Source organism: Anomalospiza imberbis, chromosome 3 (assembly GCF_031753505.1).
Source record: "Anomalospiza imberbis isolate Cuckoo-Finch-1a 21T00152 chromosome 3, ASM3175350v1, whole genome shotgun sequence".
In the NCBI taxonomy this organism is placed as follows: domain Eukaryota; kingdom Metazoa; phylum Chordata; class Aves; order Passeriformes; family Viduidae; genus Anomalospiza; species Anomalospiza imberbis.
Genome location: NC_089683.1, coordinates 49,536,886 through 49,553,751, shown reverse-complemented (window position 1 = coordinate 49,553,751; position 16,866 = coordinate 49,536,886). Strand labels below are relative to the sequence as shown.

The 16,866-nt window shown below is 41.6% G+C and overlaps 1 protein-coding gene and 2 long non-coding RNA genes across 4 annotated transcripts in view; 2 read left to right on the top strand and 1 right to left on the bottom strand.

Annotated features, from left to right (window-relative positions):
• The window catches only part of SLC35F1 (solute carrier family 35 member F1), a 224,625-nt gene that overhangs the window by 205,213 nt on the left and 2,546 nt on the right, over positions 1–16,866 (bottom strand). The window lies entirely within an intron of this gene.
• Positions 2,452–3,895, top strand: LOC137470723 (uncharacterized). The gene is made up of 3 exons (XR_010997220.1): positions 2,452–2,581; positions 2,931–3,152; positions 3,529–3,895. It is a non-coding gene; the product is annotated as an uncharacterized lncRNA (long non-coding RNA).
• LOC137470721 (uncharacterized) lies at positions 3,940–6,502 on the top strand. Its single transcript, XR_010997219.1, has 2 exons — positions 3,940–5,007; positions 6,118–6,502. It is a non-coding gene; the product is annotated as an uncharacterized lncRNA (long non-coding RNA).

The following is a 16,866-nucleotide window of genomic DNA, read 5'->3' as shown; positions in this document are numbered from 1 at the left end:
GGCAGCAGCAGCTCCTGCCATGCACCACGGCGGCTCCTGTCAGACCTCTGGTGGCCCTAAAGTGTCGAGAACCCAGGGGTTTTAGTAGTGAGAACTCAGGGAGTATCAAACAAGAGGAAGTTTCTTCTTGCACTGCCAGCAGAGGTAAAGAAGCTGCTGTCATTCTGCTGGGCTTCAAGGTCCTGCAGCTGGACAGCACTCTCAGCTTTCTGCCACGGCAGCAGGTTATCTCCTCCCCACCTCTATCAGCCTCCCAGTACAGTCCCACTGGGACCTGGTGGAACGTCACCCAAGAAAAGCCTCGAGAACCTGGCCCACCATTTCTACAAAGGGGAGTCCTGGCACTGCAGTGGACGCAGGAGAGGAAAAGAAGTTTCAGGACTCCTGTAAGGATACACAGTGATTGCTGAACAGGATTCACTGCACAACACCAGGGCCTTTGTAATCACAGTGATGTGTTCAAGGCAAGCACTGCTCACATACATAGGGCTGCTGAAGCAAGAACCCCATTGTACCCCACCGTATGTTGCTTTAAAGGGGAAAAACTCAAAGAAACATTGTATTGGAAAAAAAAAATTAAAATATACTGTCTTGAACAGAGTTTCATGGGGAAAATGGAGCAAGAGGCTAACAGTTTAATAGTACTAGCAGCAGTAGGGATGCGGGCATACACAAGTTCAGGTCATTGGATCACAATCATCATGATGCAGAGCCACTAGACGTATGACAGGAACTGAAACCTCTTCTGTCTCACATCCCCTGCAAGCCAGTTCTGGATGCCAAGATGGGCTCTGACTGTCAATGGCAAGGCAAGGCCAGATTATGTTATTTTCTTCTCTGAATAGCACCTCCAGGGCTATTAGTAAGTTGAACAGGTACTACCTCAAAAACACCACCTGTCTTGGGGCCTTTCACAGTCCCCCGCTGACCAGGAATAAAGTAGACTTGAGAAAGGGGCACCATGAAAAGGAAGGAAGGGAGTGTACTGCTATTTAACTGGTTATTTTTCTTCTACACAGGAAAGCTGATCCTGGAGGATACAAACTGAATAAACAGGACCTTAGCCTGCAGGCCTTGAGCAGCAATCCTGCACACTTCCAGTTTAAAACTCTTTGATAAGGGAAAGAAATAATGTCTGCAGAGCCATAGACTGGGGGTTGGGTCCATTTTGATTGCTTCTCCTGTAGCTGCTCCAGCTTGACTAGTTCTGAAAGATCATACATGTTTGCCATACACAAGATGGAACACAACTATTTCTTCAGCCATGGCTTAATTATCAACAGTAGTACTTGATACTCCTCAAGTACTGAAATTACAAATGAAAAGCAAGCCAGTATTATACACCTTTGATGGCAGATGACACATTCATGTCTCTGTGACCAGTGGGACAAAATTAGTCACCCAAAACTAGGATATGGAGCATGCACTGAGTGCACACAGCTAATAATAATTCTGATAATCAAAGTTACCTAATCTATTTTAGCACATTTGACTCTGATGTGACATACCAAACAACGCAAACATCTTGCCCACTGTCTCCATTAAAAGCAATTTTAAGTTTCCTCAGACATAAGTTGTGTACACGAATGTTTGTATCAAGGTGACATTCATTAAAAAGAAAGACTGTGCTGAATTGCACCTCTCCTTTTGTTTAAGGTTGAGAGAGAATATTGTGCATTTGATAACTTATCCCTTTAAACTTGTTTCCCTTCATGGAGTTTGGTTTTGGTGGTTTTTTTCTTCCCTGAAAAGCAATATTAAAGGTAACAGAGACTTTAGTGCCTTCAAGGAAGAAAAAAAACTTATCAAACTTCTGGACATATTTTTCCAACCATTCTAATAATGTACTGAGTTAGGATTGCCTTTCCAATGAACAGGGCTTTAACCTACAGGAAAACTTTTAAGAATATTTGCATTCACTGCTGTTCAGGTTTCTGGACTAATGACATGGGAAACATCTATTTCTCGCCCATTACCTTGGCAAAAAGGCAAATACAGAGTACGGTCTTGCTGTAGGTTGAGACGCCACAGTAATTCCCTGTTGCTCTTTTTTAAAGTACAAAGAAAAGCCAAAGACATACACATTAATAGCCTAGTGTAAACTTTCCAATAAAAACAAACACACACAAAACAATCCATGCACATCTCGTGAAGACTATACTACTTACATTTCCCAGGCATGCCAAATCCGCTGGTCACATGACGATTACATGCACAGAGCTAGAAGGCACCACATCCCTGTCTATTTTACAGTTGTTTTTCAGAAAAAAATTCATGTCTCATCATGCTCAGGAAAGTGAAAGCCAGTCTAAAAGCATATACCAAGTTACTCTGGATTTTTTTTACAAATAGGAAGCAGAAAACCTCTCCATCCCATTTTTTGGGGGGTAAAAGCAAATAAAGGTGCCTGAGGAGAAGCTTTAACTAGTCTTTCAGGCAACTTACAGGGATCTGTAGTCGGCACCAGCCCTTAAAAGACGCGATTAATTGTCATAGCAACCAGGGCATCGAACCACACGCACTTGGGCTGGGATACAGGGACAGCAGTGTGCCCTCTTACCCACACACGCATCTCAAAAGGGTAACGGGCTCCTCGAGGGGCTTCATTGTTTGGGCACAGTTAATCCTCTATAATAGACCCTCTTAACCAGGCATGAGGGACTCTCCCCTTACTCCCCCCTCCTTTACAGGAAATATCGAAACCATGGTGCTGCTGTGGCTGTGGAGGGAGGCTGCATGTCATGTTGGGGGAGGAGGAGGAAAGGAGAGAGTCGGACAGGCAAAGGAAACAAAACTGGCGATTATCATGAACTTTGGGTCCAGCTAGGAATTCATCATAAGATAAGAATTGACATACCACTTTTCCCTGCATTAATGATGTATTTTCTTTACTCACACCATAAGTCTTTTGTCTTCTTTCCCTCTTTCAGGACATCACCATCATTGAGTTTATAAAAACAGCCAATGTGGTGATACCACAGCACACCTGCAAGCTAGTTCATTGGCCATCTCTGCCTACCTAAGATCAGAGCAGAGCCACAGTCATCAGGAGACACCAAAACAGCAAGAAGCAGGTCCTTCCCTCCATGATAATTTATTTCTATGCCACAGAAGCATATTTGAACACAGACAGGCAACGTAAGGTTTTCATTGTTTTGCATTTCTCTACTACCAACAAATGGGATTCAAACACTGGCAGAATTTACCTGAAAACTTCTTCCCCCTTCCCTTCCTCTTCACTCATTTTGGTATCAAAACACAAATAGCTGTATAATGCCCTGCAGCAAGGTTGCTGGGTTTGGTGGTATTTCTTTGTGTGGTTTTGCTTTTTTGGTTTTTTGTTGTTTATTCCTTTTTTCCTGAGGGTGAGAAGGGTGAGGTGTTGTTATTTTGTTTTCTTTAAAAATCAACAGAGCCTGTACTCCTTCTAATAGTTACCTTCCCAGTCTGAAGACAATCACTCCCTTTTCCTCCTTACATGTGCTTTTGGTGCTCTAAATATAAAAACTTTGCTTCCTGCAGGAGAAGTTGTGAACTGATCCATCGGAACTGTGCAGCACCTCTATACAACACTACTGGAAGTGAAAATACAACAGCTAGGAGGATACAGGATTGATTTGGGAAGCAGGACTAACAGAAATGCTTCCAGAAAACTATCTATGACAATCTCGTGACCATTCCCAAGGTGGCCAAATTAGTGGATATTTTGCTCTTAAAGAATTATTTTGGTAACTGAAGTTACATGATTGCAGATCAGAGGCACAGTTTTGGGAAAGCTTGTGCATGGCTGCTGGCTCCAGGAAGAAAGAGGCCAGGGAATGGCAATAAGCTTCCAAGATCACATCAACAAAATAAAAACAGCTATTCACACTGGACTATAGGAGAATACTATAATACATCAAGGCCATCAAGGAAAGGGAGACAAACCAGTTCAGTCAGCCACAACAAAGAAGTTATTGCACACCTTGGCAGGGAGACAGAAGTGAGTCACAAAGCCCACAGAAGCACTGCTGCACACTAGATATAATGATTTTAGACCTGCTGAACATGCGTCTGCTCTTTTATTTACTGTGAAAAAAAACTCTTTCATGGATAAGGCTGCCCTTCCATTTTCTATCAACAGGGAAACACAGAGCATGCGTACACTAAGCTTTTTCACAAATGCCTATCCTTACTGAATTCAGGCTTGCCTAAAAATAAATAAATTTAACCTGCAACAAAGAAGACTACTGTCAATTTAGGGCTGCATCACACCTCCACCATCACCTCCAGCAGCAAGTACTTACAGGTCTGACAGCACACATTTTTCCACCACCCCCACTCAGAATCACACTACCAGGTACCTGGCAACCTTCTTTTTCCTCTCTGAGCATATTCACACTACTTCCCCCCTGCCTGAGGGAGGAATTGGCTACAGCTGATTGTTTACCAGCTGTCAAGAGTCAACAGGTCTCACATGTGTTCATTTTATCAGGAACATCACACTAAGGTTTGTAACAAGAAGTCAGGAGGAAGCTGAGGACTTTGGCAATAAGTAGTTAGCTCAGGCATGGTATTACAATACAGATGAGCCAAACAAAAAGTTTGAGACCATAGAAAGACACACTTTCCCTTCCTTCTTTCCAATTTCTTTTTACCTCCCATCCCTGTTTTCTCCACTTCCTCTGCCCTTGCTCCTCTCTGCTTCCTGCTCACAGCCTCCTTCCTTTCATCATCAGTCCAGGCATTAGTTTAATAAAAAGTTAACTAAAAACCCAGCTACAACAGCAACTTCTTTCAGCTGGTTTAATGATCTGTGATTTTAGTGATCTGCCTCTGACAGAAACCAGACCTTGCTTAGCAAAAGCAGAAGGAGTAATTTGGGCAGGAGCAGGGAAGAGACAGAAGTGGAACCTTCTTTTGGCAGTTCATGATATTCTGTTAAGAACAAATTCATTCCTCAGCCTTAGCTCATGTTCATCTTACCTAGCTCTGTAAAATGACTGAGAAGTTGAATCTTCACATGAGGTAACTTGTGACCCTCTCTTAATAATTTCTAGGTATCAATGAAGGAGTGATGGATTTGGAAATGGTTTCTTCCCTCCATCACTGCTTCTGTTTTTTTTTAACAGTCTCCTATTAAACCAAATCAATATGTGTATGTATGTGCATTATTCATATAGTGCACATATTCATATTGTAAGTATCTCAAATAATAGTCAAGATGCAAATCTCAGAAATTATTACAAGCTTGTCTCTAGCATATTCCGTCCCTTTTGTTAGCAGAGTTTCACACACAACGTGATGAGCTACAGCCAGGACCAGCTCTGCACCAAATGACTGCTCTCTGCTGCCGTTCACGTTTCCAATGAAATCAGTGTAACTTGTCTTTGGAGGCAGGAAAAAGGGTTGACTCACTAACCTTCTAAGCTCTATGATGGCAACACCTTTTGTGTCTGGGTAACATGGCTTGAGATCATCTCCAGTGTCAGGAGAATTTCAATTTTCCCAGACTCCACTATGTACCAGCCTCAGAGTCCATCTGTGTGTAGCCACATGATAAAGTACACTGGAGATAAGATCCATGTGGAAACACAAACCAAAAATGGCAGGAACTTTTCCCCACTTCTATCCTATTTTTTTCCCATTGGAATCAAACCACCATTGTTTTTCAATAGTACCGTGCAAAGAGTTCCACCAGAAAAACTAAGGGGGAAGAAGCTAGGCAGGGTCAAGAATAAGAACAAGAAGATAGGAGTGGAGCAAGGAGCTCTTCTGCCACCTGACAAAGCCTCATTCTGCAGCCCCAAATTCACCTGACACTGCTTTCAGTCCCAGGCCACTTCAGGTGCTCTTGGGAAACCTCTTGTATTTTGAGAGAATGTACCTGAGGAAAGTTAGATGCTTTTGAAAAGCTGTGTGTCCCTCATCTCCCAATGCCTACATGTATTGCATATATTAATCATTTAGTTTCTAGGCAAAGTTTGCCCATAAGGTTTCAGAGAAGCACTATAGTAACTGCAAACCAGATGTTTCTGAGTACTATGCTCTGTTTTATAGCACTGTGTAGCATTTTACAAGCATTAACTAATCAACAACTCTTCCAGGTAGTTAAGTTTAATTGTCCCCATTTTACAGGTGCTGAACCAGACCCAGCAAGGTTGAGAGACTCACCCAGGGCCAAAAAAATCAATTGGTGTGCAATTCTGGACTGTAAATCAGAAGCTACTGTATATAACTTCTCTCCAAGTCCTTTAAAACACAGTATTTCCCCTCATCAGCAGCTGCAATACAGCTTCTCCTGAAAACAAAACAAACAACCCCTCCCTGTCCTGCACTGCACACGTTGGTAAAGCTGCATTTTGTCCACCAGCTGTCCTGTAACTTTTAGTCTTGCACAGTCAGGATGACACAAATCACCCTGCTCTGGCTTTGGTTCCAAACCCCATAGCTGGGTCAGGCAGACAGTATTCATGGGGCAATTCACCACTTTTTTAACTCTGATGCCTACTTCTGCACCGTACTTATATATGATATTTTTGGGTGTGATTTTTTCCCATCAGTTTCCCTTTTTCACCTGGCTGATCCTTTTGTGCATGCTATATTTCGTTTATCTGGCTTGAGCTTTTAATGCCCAGTAACTGCAGTGGTGCACAAGCAGCAGCTACAGCAGCAAGAGTTAAATACAAGCAAAAAATTGGTCAGATAAGAAGCATGCTCAGTGAGTACAGCAACTTTTACTGGAAAACAAGAAAGAAGGACTGTCCAGAGAAGAGTGAGTTTTACAGAGTTGCACCTTTCAGACCACTGGATGAAACATTATCTCTGTGCGTAAGAAGCTGCTGGAGATTTCTCCACATAAATGTCTGGTGAGCTGCTTAGAATTACATTTAAAGGCTGGGCTGAGACCAAACAGTCCCTGCAATTCTCTTCTTGAGAGTTACAGAACATTTCTGGTCGGTCCAGAGGATGGAAGGACATTATCCCCAAACACCACTGGAGCTGTGATGGGAATAGAAATGCCAGTGTTAGGACTATCTGAAGACTTGTCTCTCCCTGCCATCAGTGCTGTCTACCAGTCTTGAATTGCAGCAGAGGCAGAAGTGATCAAACAGCTTTCTTACCCCATATTTCTTCTGGACCTCACTTCTTTTACTTCCCGCCATGAGCTTTCAACAGCTCAAGCTCTGGAAGCAAGTGAATGAGCTCCACATCAGTAACCTATTTCAGCTGGACTTTGCCACTGCTCCTCAGCCAAACACTGCTGTTTCTGAAAGATAAATGCACGCATGGCCGCTGCTCAAAGGAAAACATGCAAATACACCACATTTGGCAGGCAACTTAGGAGAAGTTACATTTGTACCTTTGTTCCCTCTCCCACTTTGGGCCTGCCACACAGAACAGCAGCCAAAACTCATCTCAAAGATTAGGTCTGGTCTCAGAGCCTTAATTTTGCGCACCTAAGTTATTGCTAGACCCAATGACTGGAGTATGATCATGACTCCTTTGAAGATTGATGCATGGCATTTTGTTCAAACAAGTGTCCAGATAAATGGAAAAAAATTATCATTAAAGGACAAAGAAAAAAGACATATTTAAAATTGTTGGAGTGTAATGCTTCACAATAAATGACAGCTAAATACTCTTGAGTATAACAGTGTTTTGGATGTTAGTAAGAACATTCATAAATGAGGAAAGAAATTGATATTGATTCTGTGGGCTCATGTCTCAATACATCTATAGGCTGTAATGTAGGGATAAATCTAATAAATTAATCTAGCTGAGTAATAATAAGTTCCATTAACACAGTAATGCATACCAAATCAATACTTATGGACAATTTCAGACATCAAATTTAACATAAATTCTTCTACAAGATAGAATGCGCTAGAATTTATTTATTTATAATGGGAAGTTGATTTTAGGTAACTAAAAGATATCACACGCTTACACACAGTCACAGACAGAATTTTTCAAGTGAATTACTAGAGAATTACTTGGTGTCTCAAACTCAAGTAACCTCTCTAGAGCAGGACCAACTCTGAATCCCAGAGATTTTGCTTGGATAACACAAATCCAGTGTAACTATTTTATTTCTGGCAACCCTTCAACCACCATCATGGCACTGCATCTTACCTTAACCACACTGCCTCAGTCCTTGAGTGCATTTCTGCTACTCAACAGTTGTTCTGCTGTCACCATTATGTTTAAATGCGAGAAAACTTGGAATTTTCCTTTTCAGTGCCAGTAAGAGGTGCCTTCGTGCATGTATGATAACCATCACACCACCTTGCCCCTGTGCTTCTAGATTAAATCCTCCAGATGTTCTGGAGTCTACTGGGTGTCATTGAAGACATGACTCCCCCACCACAGACTGGACCCAAAACGAAACCCCTTAAGTATACTGTCAAAAAAGTGCTGGTGAGCACCCGCAAAAAACAAAGCAGCTTTGGTGGAAGAATGTGAGGAGGCAGCAATGGAACAAGGTCTCCAGGGCTACCCACAGGTGCTGTCTGCTCTGGGACAAGCTGGACAGCACCTCTGCAAATGTTGAAAGTCCTTTTTTCACAGAGTTCCACTAAGCACATCAGGTACCTGCTAGCATAGGTCAGGTATCAAAATCTGACTGGAAGTTACCTGTGCATGTCTGGTAGGTTATGCAGGAAAAGGAGTGTCCTGGGGTGACTTTTTGATGCTGAATTGTATCCCCATTCATCTGTTTAGCCCAGAAATAAGTTTTGTGCCTTTAAAACTAGATCCGAGAGTGAAGGGGGGAAGAAGGAGAAGAGGTGGAATTTTCATGGTATTTTCAAAAACACAGAGATAAGAACTTCAGCTTTCCTTCTCACAGACTGTGCTGTCTGCAGCATGTTTGGACAGCAGGAGAGAGCTCTCCTTTGCTTTTAGTTAGTTTTTATTAGCTAGCTGAGGCAGTGAAGTTCCTTGGACTGTGGCTTTTTCTTTTCTGGGAACTGTTCATACCTGCTCTGGACCAAAAACCCAGAAAAAACACTGGAAGCTCACACCTGTGGCCACCGGGGCCCAGGACACTGCATTCCAGCACCAGAGGGACTGAGAGACACTCAGTGCGCTGAGAAACACCCACAGAGAAACACCTCTGAACTACAGAAGGACTTTCTGAATTTGCCATCTCTTCAGAACAGCAAGAGGTTTTATTGTTTAATAGTATTTAATTTTTATGCTTGTGAATACTTTGCTTATTAAATAAACAGTTTTTTCCACTTTTCTTGAAGGAGGTTTATCTCCCGAACAAGTGGGCAGAAGAGCTGCTGAATTTTGCCCTCCCTTTAGGGAATCTTCCCTTTGGAAGTTCCCTTCCAAATTTGTCCCAAACCAGTACAAGGAGGCACTTCAGTTGGTCATTACTTATATTTGGGTGATGGCTTTTTCCCCACTATATGGAATGAAGCTTGGAAAATTTTTCTGCCTAGGGGTACTTAATCCTCATACCCAGCCTGATGAAAATTATATCTACAACATTAAAGTTTTACTTCCTTAAAGTATCAAATCCCATACCCATTAAAATATTTTCTAGCTCACTGATCAACTCTACCCATCCTACCTGCTATTTTCTGTCCTTTCTCACTTTCAATCTGTCCAGGACAATCCCTACAGACCTCAATATACTGGCAGGAGGGAGTCAAAAAAATATATTCAAGAGCATTTCATGTCTGTGCAGCAGCAGAGAGAGAAAAGGAAAGCAGCAACAGGAAAGAAACCCTTAGTTTCATTACACTACTCGGCTTCAAGTAAGAAGAGGTTTCAGATAGCAAATGGCCCAGATCAGGCTGCAGAAGCCACCAGAAATACAGAGCTGTTTAAACTCCATAAAATACCAGGACTTAAAATAATCACAAGGTAATTGATTTAATTTAAATAAGTATTTTCTAGCATTTGTCTCACCATCATAGGGCAAAAAAAAAAACCCAAAAGATCCATGCAGAATAATATTGCACTCTGGGAAAGCCACAGAGGCACCTGGGTAGAAAAAGACTGAAATCTTGGTAGAAAACAGAAAGCATCAGACAGGGTACAATTTATGCCTTACCCCTCCTTGGAGCATTTGGCCCCTATCTTTTGGTGACTCACTTCAGGTCCCCTCTTGAAGAGTTAGACATCTACCTCCTCTCTTCAAAAAAAAAAGGAGAGAGGATTGCCCCCGCTTCTACCTTGCAGCCACCACTCATTCAGCCCAGCCCAGCTCCCTCAAACTTGCCCTTCCCCTGAAAAGCTCTGGGATAGCTACCTCAAGGCTACATCAAGGATCAAAATTTTAGTTATTAGGCTGGAGAGATCCAGTAGTGGAGCTGTGGAGCTCTCTTCTGCTTTAAAGAGTTGATAAAGAGGTATCAGAGCAGGAACAGATTCTGGCATCTCTATCCCACAATGTCAATGGCTTCTTCTCTATTTCACTAATTAGGGGGAAAGATTTACACCCCTCTTAACTCATATTCCATTTCTACTAAACGGAAAGCAGAAAAAGCCAACACCCATCAAAAAAACACTTGCCAGATGAGAAAACTAATGAGAATAAATGTGGCACAGAAGACAGAACCCTTTTAAAATCAGTGCAGCCAAATTATATACAGTGAAGCTTCTGGACATACGCACAACAGCTCCTTAGACAAATGAACACCAAAGAGGACTAAGTAAACTAATGACCATCACTAAAAATGTTTCAAATTTTGTTTTCATTCCATTATCAGCTAATACTGGCTTACAGGTCGAAATTAACACTAGGGTTATGGTCTTGTTATTGGACATAAATTACTTCATTTATCTGTATTAGAGATGCAGCAATCTGTTTCAAGCATAGCATGCTTTTGTAAATGAACACCTTGAAGCCTGAAATGCCTTCAAAGATGAGCGGGGGGGGGGGGGTGTGTGGAAAAGCATCTTCCAGTTGTAAGCTTTTAATTTTCAAAATTCCTTGTGTTTTGCATCAATACAAAACCATGATCTTTTGAGGCTCTTCATCCCAAGGGAACCTCACAGTACATGTGCTCACAGCAGCCTCCAGGGATGCAGAGTTAATTTTGGTCTCCTACATAAGCACTCCCATCACCAGATTACCATGAAGTCTTACTTGCTCTCCAACCAAAACAATCTAGTCTGGACATAAGAAACCTTACAAAACACACAGTCTCTAGAAAGACCAATCCTTCTTGAGAAGGTTTTGACTCGTCTACATTTTCTCTTAGGGGAAAAAACTTATAGCAAATGAGAAGATTCACTATCCAGCTCCAAAGTTCCTACAGATTGCCACAGGTCAGACCTATCTGAAGGTAGAGTGTGACCTCTCATATTACACGGGGAACAGGCAGTGTAAGGAAGCAAAGGTGACCACCACACCAAGGGGAACATTATGGACTGAAGTTACTGTATCAGCTATAAACAGAAGACAGGCTTAATAAGCGTCCCTATTTTTTACCATGGAGCCTGCATGGCATCATTCGTGGACAGACCTTTCTGGTGAGATCAAGGGTCACCCCCCTCCTCTAGGAAATTATTTGGTCATCCCCATGTGCCATGGCACATTCCAAAAAGCCAGCACACTCCCTGCAGATGTAGGGCATTGAGTATGGGTGTGCTCACCCAGCTTGGCCAGGCTATGGGGCTGCTCCCTCCTGCACTGAGGAAAAGGTGGTGCATGGGAATCAAACCTGCTACCTCAATCGTTTGGTGTCTCCAAGATAAATGACCAAGAATGAATATGTATTGAAGAAATGTTTTCTTAAATCACGAGAGAAACCAAGCCAGAGAAAGCTGAAAGACGAACTTCAAAACTTGAAGTGTTTTCAGTAAAAATTTCAGCTAGATGAATGACAGACATAAATAAGCACAGACAGGTAGAGTAGGCAGTTCACAACATGAATCTCAGAACTACCAATATTTACACACTTTACAGTCATAGCAATTTATGAGTCCTCATACAGCTGTTCTTGCAACAGGTGATTTCAGATGAGTTTGAGCTCTGTTCACAAGCCTTTGAGCAAGAGACTTCTATTGTTGTTGGGCTTGGGGGCTATTTTTTTTTCTAGTTTTTAATGTCAAGCTTCTTCAGCAACTTCTTTTTCCTAAGTAATTAGCCCTAATCAGTATTCAAGTGCTAATCTGTATGGCTATCTGCTGACTTAAAGGAAGGGAACACCTCACTAATAGCCCTAGTGTTTCCCTCTGCCTGCAGAAACAACCCCGATAAGGACAGAGACTCCAGCCATCTCCAGAGAGACAGAGCCACAAAGAGCCCTTCTGATCGCTGCTGGCATCTGGCCTTCCCCTCATTAGCACATTAAAGCTGCTCTGTCCATCCCATAAGAGCCACTCTGTCCATTCCTCCTGCTCTCTCTATGGAGCCATTTATGGTGCTGCTCCTTTGAAACCCCCCTAGTTCAAGAGGCAGTAACCCCTTCCCAAAGCCCACAGCACAGCCAGTGTCAAAAATCCCCACTTACAGACAGGCACCCAGTAAGTAGCGGCATTTTGAATGTCGTAGGTAGACAGGAGACACCCACATATTCTGCCTTACCGAATTGCCCCTCCTAGGAAAAGTCTTTTCCCACTCAGTACGGGGGGCTGTCAGGTTTGGATTGCAGTGCATTTAGGATATCGCATCTCTTCAAACAATTCCTACTTTACAGAATGACCAGCAAGGCTTGTATCTCCGAAAGGGCAAATTCTCAGGAGCAAAAACAAGGCAAGAGGGACAAAGCTTCCCAATCCTGGCTTCTACACCTGTTAGGAAATGACACTCAGACACTGTCAAACCAAACTTGTACAGATTTCCAGAGCATGCTGCATCAAAAACATGGAAGCTTTGTGTACTTTAGCTGATCTTAGCTCCTAAATCAAAGCATTTTGGGTGTTCTATGACATGCCAATAAGTAAGTCTGCATTCACTGAAATAAGTTGTTTGGAGAAGAGGAAGAGCATCTTTTTCTCCCATTTTACAGGTTGCACCCTTATGCACCCTAATCATAGGGAACACAGCTAGTTTGCAGAAGTTGTTTGCTTACAAAATGGCGATTACAAGCAAACTAATGAGAAAAGGAAAGAATGGACAATTTTTCATCACTTAATTTCTTTATCCTCTGCCAGGATCCTTTCCTATGGGCAGGTATGACCTTCCCATTTCCTCTTCCAAAAAGAATAATACTAACAGGCACAAGAAAGCCAACCTAGTTGCTTTATTTATGCTCTGATCTCATTTTCTTTGACTTACTTCAGAATGGTATAAATATTTTTACCTAAAAGGAGACTGTAGCTATCTGAATTGAGCTCAGGATCATTTTTCTACAGTCACTGTTATTCTGGGTGGACTTTGAGGTGCTATTTGTACTTTTTAAGTATAAAAATCCTAAAGGAAACAAATTCTTTTGTTTTGAAGAACAAAGCAAAGCAACTGAAGGTCACGAATACTCACTCTTTTTTTGGATTCATAAATTATATGTTTGATCCTTGACTTGCTTTTCATTAAAGAAAAATGCCATAAATTATTTGCTTTGTTTGCCTCTCTGATCAGTCAACTGAAAGACATTTTTGCTTTGGGGCAATGAAACATATCATCTCAATTTTATTTTTATTCAGCTCCAAGTCCTTTTTAGTACATAAAATCCCTATGTCTGATTTATTATGCAGGTGCATGTTATTAGAAAAAAAAAATCACATTGGGTTATAGCTTTCAATACTTGCAATGCCATTTAAACAGCTCCCATCTCTGAAGAGTTAGTGGTTTTGACACACAGTTCAAGTTTAAAGTTAGTCAGCTAGTGGGCCAAACTCTTCCTCAACTCCAGTATCAGGGAGGAATTGGGCCTGTAACACACTAAAAAATCAAAAGTTTTACTCAGACTGAACCCAAACAGAGGAGCTTTCTTTCAAAAAGAATATAAATTGATTTTCTTCAGATAATTTTGCTCAATACATCACTGCCTAATTTAATGAATTATACTTTTAGAAACACTTTTTTTCTTTCTTTTCCTAAGACAGGAATTAGACCATGCAGTGGCTTTTACATAAGGCTGACATTTACTTGACGAAGTAAATAAGTGAGCAAAGAAGCAGAGAAAGTCACACTGCTCCATAGATAACTTTTGCAATTCACTAGTGCAGAGAACATAACTACAAAGCTATTTAAAAGATGAGATGGGACTGAATGGCTGAAATAACTCTTATTCCATTTTCTGATTCAAGTTGAGTGTGTCTCTAATATTCTGATATGATTTTTAGGAAACTTCTGAGAAATACAAAGTGACATTCAGCAACTGCCAGCAAGCAAAAGCCCATGAAGACAACCTTGAAACAGCAAGATAAGGCACAGCCAGACTTTATAACTGGTATTCCTTAAGGAAGCTCTAAAAGATAGAAGTGGGTAAACCCAGAAAAATGCATGTGCCATCCAGCTGTCTAAAAAGTCCTTGTCAAGGAAAGCAATACAATATCAGTGCCTTAGACATTTCTCTGGAGACTTGGGTTCATTGACACAGCTATGGTATTTTTTGTTTCCAGGAATAATCTCATTTACTTAGCTAAAAAAACTTCGTTATAGTACCTAAAGATGTTAACTCATTTTGCTTGCAGAAGCTTCCTTTTCCCTCCCTGTCCTGTGCCTAAGACTACGAAGATAATGCCCATGTATAAGCAGGTATCTCGCTTGTTGGTTTTCATTTAGAGACAATTTGCAAGAATCCCCCAAAGAGATTACTTGGCAACCTTCTCCCCCTGTGTTTTAGCGATGTTTGTTGTCTGTCCAGTTCCTCTCAAGAGGTGATAAGCACACTTCCCAATGTGAGATCAACCTGTAAATTAGTTTAAAAGGTTTCAGGGGCCACAGGAGAATCTGCCAGGTGAGTCTCTGCCCTTCAGATCACCCAGGGAGTGCAAGAAAGGGAGACAAGCTGCCTCTTGTGCTGGAATACAGCCAGATGGAGCGAGCTGGGACCCACCAACAGGTATCTGAAATCTGTAGGTGCTTGCTGGAGCAGAGGCAGAGAGAACCACAGAACTCCAAATCACATAATTTATTTTCTATCTTCCTACTAGGTTGAGTCAATGAGGAGCAAGTAAGTCACTGCTCATTAAGTGCTTACTAAGCAGACAGACTTTGTGGAGTCCAATTTTGGCTTCACAGAAGTTTGGGGAAGCAAGCAATCAAGCAGTCATCATTATTCTTGCTCTTCCCTGCAACATAGCAGGGCACAGTCAGTCAGGGACACCTGCTCAGCAAATGTCACAAGGCAGGTACCAGGCAGATGGGATTTATGGACCATGGGTGTGAGTCACAGGTCCAGGAAAATATCTGCAGCACAACATTTCTGCTTTGAGTTGCTACAGCAACTCAAAGCCATCCTCTCCCAACTCAGAACCATAGGATCATTAAGGTTGGAAAAGTCCTCCAAGATCCTGGAGTCCAACCATTAATCCAGCATTAGCAGGTCCATGATTAAACCACATCCCTAAGCATCACAACCACTTCAAGGATAACATCAAGTTTGAGCCTATTGCAGCAGGTCCTGTTCACCATCACTGGCAGCCCAGAATTTATACACAAGCTATTCCAGTAAATCCCATAATTGTGCTGAGTATCTCCAGTCCTTCATAATTCCAGCCATTCACTTTTGTGTTTTAATTTCTTTCTTCTTTCTTGTTATGGACAACTTTTTTCAGAGTGCAGTGTTTGCTGTGATCACTGAAATAGACTTTTACAGGCAATCAGCTCTGCTTTCAGTGTGTTCTCTCCCAGATACCCTGCAGGGGTTGTTCCAGTATTTCTCTATTACTTTGGGATCTACTGAGTGAACAGAGAGAAGTTGGAAGGTGAAGTTAAAATAATCTTCCATAGTTTGTAAAACAATTTTAATTTGTTTTAATTGTTTAATTTTAATTCCTGAATTGCAATGGAAGGCAATTCAGGAATCAGGAAGTGCCTGGGTAACTGAACTGCTACAAAGAAAGTAAGAAAGAAACAATGATCAGTTTCTGCCAGTGTCTATGTCCTTTGTCCTGATGTCTTGTTTCCTCCTTGACCACACCAGAGTCTGTCCCCTCCCTGGGCACAGACTTCTTAGCAGGGCCTCTTGTGACAGGACAAGGGTTTTAAATTAAAAGATTTGATATAAGGAAGAAATTGTTTATTATGTGGTTGGTGAAACCCTGACAGAAGTTGCCCAAAAATGTGGTAGATGCCTCATCCCTGAAAACAATCAGGGTCAGGTTGGTTGTGACTCTGAACAACCTGATATAGTTGAAGATGTTCTTGCTGATGGCAGCAGGGGTTGGATTAGGTGACCTTTAAAGGTCCTTTCCAACCCAAACCATTCTGTGATTCCACCAGCCAAAAGCAGGTTTCTGGCAACCACAGTTGTTGTCAACCTTTTTATTTTGATGCATGCCTGAAGATCCCCTACTTTGTGTAGCAGAAAACAGAAGCACAATGAATCACTCAGGAGCCTTCCACTAATGGGTCTCAAGCAAATGGAGCACACAAAGTATAGCTGGCACAGAGAAAAACAATTGCAAAAGACAATGTTTGGTTTGTTGGGGTCTCCTACTTCTTTATGGATATGACATATATATTTCTTTCTTTCTCACATGTATTTTCAGACTATTGTTTCCATAGAGAATGAAAATATAAACATCGTGTCAGAATTCATTTCACTGTATCAACAGAAATACTGAGGAAAGCTGTGAGACATCAGTTCCCATGTAAAGTTGAAAGAAACTTAAGGAAATCTAACTTTTGAAAAATTTCCATTGATACACAACGTGGGACTGGCTAAGAATTAAAACATCTCAGTAACATGTCTTCTTCTTCTCCATAAACCACATAAATTTGGAAAAATTTTACTCTTATTTCATGTTTTAGGA